This window comes from Olea europaea, chromosome 14 (genome assembly GCF_002742605.1).
Source record: "Olea europaea var. sylvestris chromosome 14, O_europaea_v1, whole genome shotgun sequence".
Taxonomy (NCBI): domain Eukaryota; kingdom Viridiplantae; phylum Streptophyta; class Magnoliopsida; order Lamiales; family Oleaceae; genus Olea; species Olea europaea.
Genome location: NC_036250.1, coordinates 15,698,230 through 15,707,497, shown reverse-complemented (window position 1 = coordinate 15,707,497; position 9,268 = coordinate 15,698,230). Strand labels below are relative to the sequence as shown.

Below are 9,268 nucleotides of genomic sequence, written 5' to 3'. Positions count from 1 at the left end.
CGGTTAGCCACCAGTGAGGGAATTGAAGAATTCGATAGCATTCCCACGGGAAGAATATCCCTACCGTCTACCGAGCTGAACGAAGTGGTCCATATGATGATAGACGCCAAACCAACCTGGTAGATGAGATCTTCACCCACCTAAAAATCGGGAAATGTCCCGAAAATTTTGCAGAGGCTAAAAAGCTTCGAATTCGATCGGCCAGGTATACGCTCATTGATGATGTACTATACAAACAGGGATATTCTACACCTTTGTTAAGGTGTTTAAACGAAGAAGAAGCCCAGCATGCCCTGCAAGACGTTCACGAAGGAATATGTAGAAACCATTCAGGTGGGCTCTCACTAGCCCACAAGATCATACGACAAGGATACTTCTGGCCTGCAATAAGACGTGATTCCCTTGAATTTGTCAAAAGATGCAACAAATTCCAGCACCTCACCCCCATCATAAACGCTCCACCGCACGAGATGAACCCAATAACAGCACCTTGGCCCTTTGCGAAATGGGGGGTCGACCTAATTGGACCTATGCCCGTTGGAAAAGGAGGTGTAAAATTCGTCATTGTCGCAGTTGATTCTTCACCAAATGGGTCGAGATAGAGCCACTTGCCAAGATCACCGAACAGAAAACAACCGACTTTTTGTGGAATTAAATCATCTGCGGGTTCGGCATACCTCACTCAATTGTTACGAAAATGAAAAACAGTTCGACAACGCACGACTTTCAGATTTCTGTGAAGAGTTCAGCATCAAGAAATATTTCTCAATGTCGAACCATCCGCAGGCAAATGGCCAACTCGAAGCCATTAACAAAATTGTTAAGCATACATTGAAAGCAAAACTCGACTTGTTTAAAGGAGGATGGGCCGACAAACTCCCCAGTGTGTTATGGTCTTATCGCACCACTGCAAGGACTAGCACAGGAGAAACATCGTTCTCACTGGCTTTCGCTGTAAAGGCTGTGATCCCACTAGAAGTCAGCATTCCCTCGTTGCGCATAACTGATTACGACGAAGAAAGGAACCACATGGCTCTTCATACGGAACTCGACCTAACCGAGGAGAAAAGGAACAATGCCGAACTTAAAAATGTCGTTTACAAGCAGCGGAATGCAAAGTACTACAATCAAAAAGTCCGAAAAAGAGAATTTGAAGTAGAATCCCTCGTATCATGGAAAGTATTCCTCCTCACAAGAGAGGTAAGCAGTGGATGCCAGGGCCCGAATTGGGAGGGCCCCTATCTAATAACGATGGTCCTGCTAAAAGGGGGATATGAGCTGGAAGACTTGAAGGCTAGACCCTTACCTCATCCTTAGAATGCCGAACACCTATAGCAATATTATCAATTAACAAGAAAAGTCCGTGACATATAAAGCCCACTTGTAATGTCAATCACACCAATGAAAAGGGACTTCTTAGTTTTGAACATCTTGTTCAAGAGTACTAAGGAATCTTACAAAGCCCTACTCCATAGCCCTGCTACATACACAGGCCGATCAAGGCTGTACATGTTACCCTTAGTGGACATTCCTCCTAAGGAATCTTACAAAGCCCTGCTACATACGCAGGCCGATCTAAGGCTGTACGTGTTATCATTAGTGGACATTCCTCCTAAGAAATCTTACAAAGCCCTGCTCCATACGCAGGCCGGTCTAAAGTCGTAAGTGCTGCGACCCTTAGTGGACATTCATCCTAAGGAATCTTACAAAGCTCTGCTACATACGCAGGCCGATTTAAGGCTATACGTGTTACCCTTAGTGAACATTCCTTCTAAGGAATCTTACAAAACCTTGCTACATACGCAGGTCAATCTAAAGCTGTACGTATTACCTTTAGTGGACATTCCTCCTTAGGAATCTTACAAAGCCCTGCTTCATACGTAGGCCGATCTAAGGTCGTAAGTGCTGCAACCCTTAGTGGACATTCCTCCTAAGGAATCTTACAAAGCTCTGCTACATACGTAGGTCGATTTAAGGCTGTACGTGTTACCCTTAGTGGACATTCCTTCTAAGTAATCTTACAAAGCCCTGCTACATACGCAGGCCGATCTAAAGTTGTACGTATTACCTTTAGTGGACATTCCTCCTAAGGAATCTTACAAAGCCCTGCTCCATACGCAGGCCGATCTAAGGTCGTAAGTGCTGCGACCCTTAGTGGACATTCCTCCTAAGAAATCTTACAAAGCCCTACTACTTACGCAGGCCGATCTAAAGCTGTACGTGTTACCCTTAGTGGATATTCCTCCTAAGGAATCTTACAAAACCCTGCTACATACGCAGGCCGATCTAAGGTCGTAAATGTTACGACCTTTTGCGAAAATTCCTATTTGGAAATTCTTCGAAGCCCAGCAGCATGTGCAAGCCGATCTAGGTTCGCATAACTTATGAGTTTTGTCACATACGTTGATTAGAAGACATTCAATCATTAAAAATTCACGAACAGATGAAATAAGCAATAAAATTTAGACCCCACAAAAAAAAAACATGCATTTTCATAAGCATTCAAAGTAGAGTACAGCTCATCTTCGAGCACAAACAAGATATCCATAAAGTTTAACAAATTCATCACAAATCCAAAAAATGTCCTAAGAAGAACTAGGGGGAGGGAGGTTTTCGCGAGGAGCGACATCATCTTCATCGGCAAGAGAAATTCGAACCCCCGCTGCTTCCGACAAACGTTGAAACTCTTCATTCTGCTCATCCACAGCCTCCTCAAGGAAACCCACGTCGAATCCTGGCCTCTCGCTGCGAATGTGTTTTACTACTTCTTCCAGAGCCACGACGTAAGCATCCTGAGCAAGAGCGTCAAACTCGGAGGACGACGTTACTCAAACGATAGACAAGGCGTGCTCGGAATTCCTTGGTGCTTTAGAGAAAACAGTTTAAAGTAAAAAGACAAAATGAAAAGCCATTGAATATTTAAAACGAAGGAAGATAAATGGTTTTAATCTGGGCCGTTAGTTCAAAATAAAGGAGGGAAGATCTATGGTTGAAATGTCTCATGGGCAAAACGACACAACATCAAGAAACTTATCAAAGAAGCTATCTAAAAATGCCGTACAGCTTATCCCTACCCAGGCATGACACTTGGCATAATAATAATTACTTTTCTTGGAAAAAGAACCCATGAAGTCAGAAGGTCAGCCCCCCTTACGGAAGAACTAACCTGGGGGGTAACTGTTGACATTCGAACTCCAATCTAATGAAAATAGTTCGCTAACCCCACTTCAGTTAAATGTGAGTTCAGTCCTTACTTCCAGGTTAGACAATCTCGGCGTTATCTCAGAAAAATATCATGATTAGCCCTTGTCACATCACCCTATCAATCAAATACACTTGCCACATGTGACATCGTCACCGCTCGGAACAACCAATCCTAAGTCATCAACCTCCAGCCCCTTACAGGTTATCATTACCTGGGAAAAACATTGACACATGCCCACCGACCTCATCGACCAATCACAAGAGAATGTGGCGACCCAAATTCCAAGCTCGGTATTGTTGCTGATATGGCTGATTTGATGTAATGTCGGCTGAAACTATATATAGATAGTTGAATAGGACTCTTGTAAAGGGGAAGTGATTTCATACAACAACTCAAGGTATAATTACACTCTCTAAACATATTTTGTGGTCTTTTTTCAACAATAAATCGCCCTTTTTTTCTTAAAGTTAGCTTAAAATTAGCTTTGCTAATTTTGACGTCAACAACGTTATGCAATACAACTGCCCTATGGGCTCATTCTATAACAACAGTTACATCAACCTTCCATACGTCCATAATCCCATGAATCCTATGCCCCCTAGGGCATAGTTCAGTGGTGCAAAGGACAAGAGTGAGGTTATCTCATGCCTTACTAGCAATCACAGTGTGGAGGTTAGATTCCTGAGACATGAAATTTGACTCCTTGTAGGCGCAGTGTACAGACAACTTTTGTTTTCTGACCTGTTGGGGCATATCTCGAGATTTATCTCACTCATAAAGCTTTATAATCCCATGAATCTCTTATCACCGTATATTATGCTCCCCATGATTGTTTAGCTGTAGTCACAAATCAAAGATCAGAACATCAATGTGTTTGATAAGCGTACTTCAAAAATAAGCTTTTTGTTGTCAATTTCACAAGTTAGGTACACAGGATTAGTTGGAGTACACTACTCGTCAAGTTCAATTGGAGAGATTTTTGATTCTCTTGTTTCTACTGTCTAACTCTGCTTGCCATTTACCAAGAGAAAAACATGTTTATTAAAAGATGAAGATCTGACCTTGTTGAGAGAGAGCCCAATTGTTATCTACTCCAACATGCCATGCAAAGTAACCCAACAACCCTTTTTGCTTAGCATACGAAACCTTGGCGGCAATGGTTTGAGTATCATCAAATCCTATCCATGTAGTTCCAACATAGCAGTAGTTGGCTACAATAGTTGAATTGCAAACCGTCACGGCTTTGTTTTGTGCAATAAAGTTCTTGATTTGTCTGTAACCCATGGCTCCAGTATCAGGACTTGCAGGGACATTCGCTGGTGCCAATAGGCCGTGGTTTTTGGCATTCACCAAACGAAAAGCATAGCCATAAGATGGCATGCCAAGAACCAGTTTTTTCGCTCTTACGCCAGCCTGAGTCCAAGCCCTGACACCGTAGCTGCCACTGACATGGCCTAACGGATCGTAAAGTGCAGCGTGTGAATTGGTAAAAATCTGTACCAAGAGGGATCATAAAAGTCATACGCCATAACATTGATCCAATCCAGGTTGCTGTTTATGGACTGAACTGGATATTTCAAACCATTCACAGTTGGTGCAAATGAAATCGCTGCTGTCAAAACCAGCGCCAACTTGCTGGAGGCTGTAGCCTCGACCGCCACCGCTGTGCGCCACTCATTTAATAACAGACCTAAATTAGCCATATCCGAAGCTGTTCGTGGGTATTCCCAATCTAAGTCTAGACCCGAAAATCCATAAGATCTTGCTAATTTTATTGAAGAATCGATGAATGATTTTCGAGAAGTGGATTGAGCAGCCATTGAAGCAAAAACAGTCTTGGTCTGCATTTCCACCACCAATGGACAAAAGGGTTTTGACAGAAGGGTTCTTACGTTGGGCAGTTTTTGTAAATTGAGTAAAGGTGGCATTGTTTGTGGAGGAAATTGTGAGTTTATAGGTTTGGGGATCAAGATTTGCAAATGCACAAAATAAATGTGTGAAAAGATTGGAATTTATATCTGAGACTTCATATCCACTCTCAAGGAACCAATATCCTCCTTGAACATATTGTCCTATAGAGAAGTTAAACTGGAGAAAGAAATAACAGAAAATAAGAGAGATTTTAGCAGTACTGGAAGCCATTGAAACTGAACCAATAACATATGCTTATATTAATATAACATGTATTCCATATGTTTGCTACTTGTGTTTGACCAATTGAAAAGATATGAACAATGTTCAAATTTGTAGATCATTTTGGCCAGTCTACTCCAATTTCAAAAGCTTCATGAGTCACAAATTAACTTTAGCCTTTTTAACAACTAAAATTAATGTAGTTTCAGTTGAAGTTGCACGAAAGTCTATTGAAATTACGTACAAGTTATGACTTCTGGCCAGATAAATAAACAGGGACTTTCACAAACAGATTGTAAAATTATTAATGAGGGCTTGTTTGGTAGGATTAAGTCAAAAGCTCTGCTTTTGAATATGTTTAAAATCTCAAGGTGTTAGTCAAGAACTTTTAAAGAAAATTGGTTTAACGTAACTTCCTCGAAAAGCTTTTTTACAAGAAGTAAAAGCAAAAACACACCAAGTGTTTCGAGCCTCACAGGAAGTTCGAAAAGTTAACACGTGTGATTAATTACGTTTAGAATAACTTTTAAGTTAATTTGTCAAACATAGATAATTTTCAAATATTTACTCTAATGCCCAAAAAATAATTATCTATAATTTATTAAATATCATATTAAGTGAGAATCAATTTTTGGACGATTATAGCCCTACTACAATTCAATTTCAATAATACCTTACTTGCCATTTTTAATATGTATTTAATTTACAAACTATAACAAACACTACAAAATCCAAATTCATGCATGTATTTCCTATTATTAATTCTTAATTAATTAACATTAACATTAACATCTACATTCATTTAATTATTATTACTTAAAATTTCACATTCACATTCATGTCCATGTCCGTGTTATTGATCTCAATTAATTAATACTCACATTCATTTAATTAATATTAATTAGAATTTCACGTTCAAGAATGCGGTATATTATTCACATCCATAAATGCTAATTAGTATCATGTTTCACTTAGTTGGAAATTAAAATATATTCATTTAGTATAAATAATTTAGCATTCATTGTCAAGTATATAATCCTTTTTATTATTCTAAATTAACAAACATTCACGTTAATTCATGTATGGTATTTGACATTCATCTTCATTTATGCATTTAGTTGTAATTCTAAACTCACATTCAAGCATCCATTTCACTATTTGCGTTCATGTATAATAATTAACATTTATTTTTAGGGACCTACATTTCTCTCATAATTAGATCAAAAAGTAAATAAAATGTCAAATATTACTTTTACAACACATATAAAGCATTTCAGAATAACGTGCAAAGCACGCTATTGTTAATTCTTAAATAATTTACATTCACATTCATTTATTAATTAGATATTTATATTAACATTCACGCCCATGTCCCTATTATTAATTTTCAATTAGTTAACATTCGCATTCATTTAATTAATGTTAATTAGAATTTCACATTCAAGAATATAGTTCATTATTCACGTTTATGTAAAACGTGCTTGTAATCTTATAACCGAGTTCTAAGTAGTGATACTTACTTGAAATCACAAAATCAAGGTTGAATTACTTGCCTTTGATTTACTTGCTTTTCATACCATTTTGTAATCGCTTCTTGGTCATAAAATCATCACAAAGGAAGGAATTTGATAGCCACAATCCATGAACCAAATTTGAGATGTTATTATTCCAAAATCAAGCCATAACACTCATGTTGTTTTCTCTCATTCTAGAAATTCGAGTTTCACCATGTATATTTTCAGTTTTTAGTGGAAAGGAAGTTATATGGAAGAAGTTGATTGAGAATGTTAAGTTTCAAATTTAATTTCCAACTCCTTCCTCCAAAATTCATCTACATGCAAACCAAGTCGGATCAACCCACACGGGCGGCCCATTTTCTTCCAACATCTCCCACTCGCACATGATGGATTTAACCTGATTCTAATATAATTCAATTATATTATTCTCAATATCTTCAAGTTCATAATGATAAATGGATTGTGTGACCAGCGAGTTAATTTAAGAGCACACAACACTATACACTTGTTAGGGATATGTAGCGCTCTAGAAGAGGAGTTATAGTTTTCGTTATGCCCCAGACATATTTCGTAACACCAATTTGAGTATATCTGACTCCTATATTTATTTTAGAACATACTCAACTTTCTCATTTATATTGTATTCACAATTGTGTCACAAAACTCAAATAATTAACACAATTGTCCGACTGGTAAATACAAGCTGAGGTGTTAGTTAAGTGGTCTTCATTTCTTACTTGAATCCCTTCATTTGAAGTTAGCTGCTTTCCTAGACATGTCCCATCAAACCGAATCAACCATAGTTATTGGCAACATGCTGAAGTACTAACACTGAAATAAAATTATGAGAAACAATCAAAAGTTATAAGGGTATATAAGTGAGATCAAATGTGCCTCAAAGACACACACAATGAAGAAGGGGGGATCAATTCTTTCATTTCTCATTGGTCACTAAAGCACACGTGGTATAAAATACGTGCTACGATGTTTTTCCCACTTCTTAGGGCATATGTCTAATTTGCAAATTAAATACATTGCACAGATTATAGTTTAGATATTCCTTGATATCTAACTTGAGTTCTCCTCATATTTATTTCTCCATGTAATCTCAAATTGTGAACTCGATTTGGCAGTAAAATAGGTCTAATGGATAGCAAAAAAATTTATATTGATTACTTGTTGTAATCTCATCTTGATATCTCGTCAAGGCAACTGGATATGTATATAATATAGTCACTATAACTCATCTCAGCACACCTCAAAGTGTCTTAGGCAATTATTCATGTGAGTAAATCAATCTCAATCCGTTTGACATACTTTATGTGTGCATATGCAATGGTAATCCAAAAATCACAATAAAATATTACTCTTAACATATGAACTCAAAACATTGCTAATTAATGAACATATATGAAAAAGTTTACATAGTGTCAATTCAATTCTACGCAATCTCATAGATTTATCATAAGTCATAAAAATACCTCTAGGTATAGGTTTTGTAAGTGGATCAATTACCAGTTGGTGCGTAAAAATATACTGCAAACTCATTTCCTTCTTTCCTATGATGTCTCTTACAAAATTATATTTTGTATCAATATGTTTGGTTCTGCTATGATACTTGTGATCCCTAGTATATGTGATAGCTGCCTGACTATTACAGTAGATCCATATAGGTCCCATACCACCACTAATGACTCTTAAATGTTGTAAGAATCTCTTTAACCAAAACATCTTCTTTTATCGCTAAAGCACATGCTACGAATTCTGCTTCCATTGTAGACAAGAAAATACATGTCTGGTCTAGGTCTCCATCCCCAATTAGTATCTGTATATTCTTTTAAGTACAAATCATTTTCTTGATAGGCAAAGAGTAGTTAGTTATACCCTTTAGGTATCTACTATAGGGAATTTATTTAAACATGCGCAGCGAAAATAAAAATAATTTCAATTCTCACCAGGATTCATCTTTGTATTTAGATAGGAACTGTGATAAAAATTATACATTTTCTTGAATTTGCAAACTCCTTTGCGTTATCTTTGTTCCAGCAACTTGAATTTACCTCCCACAACTGTCCAATTGTCCAACCTCCAATGAATTCCACACAGAGAATAGATTGTAGCTGCTAGGGTTTCTCCTCTTATGCTAGCAAGGATTATGAAAACTGTATAAATTTAAAACCCTAGCCATGTACTTATATAAGCCAAAACGGGCTTGGCTTGGTCCGATCCAATATTTAATTAATCAATTTAATTAAATTCGGATAATTAATTCGTGGCTATAAATAACCAATCCAATTAATTAATTTATCCAACGATTGTTAAATTAATTAATTGATAAATTGCAATCTTTCAATTCTCTTTTGTGTGCGATCCATCAGGTTCCCGATCACGATACCTAACGACGTGAAATATT

The 9,268-nt window shown here is 37.3% G+C and overlaps 1 pseudogene; it reads right to left on the bottom strand.

Moving 5' to 3' along the window:
- Positions 1–3,992: 3,992 nt before the first annotated feature.
- Positions 3,993–8,535, bottom strand: LOC111409573 (annotated as a pseudogene).
- Positions 8,536–9,268: the final 733 nt, after the last annotated feature.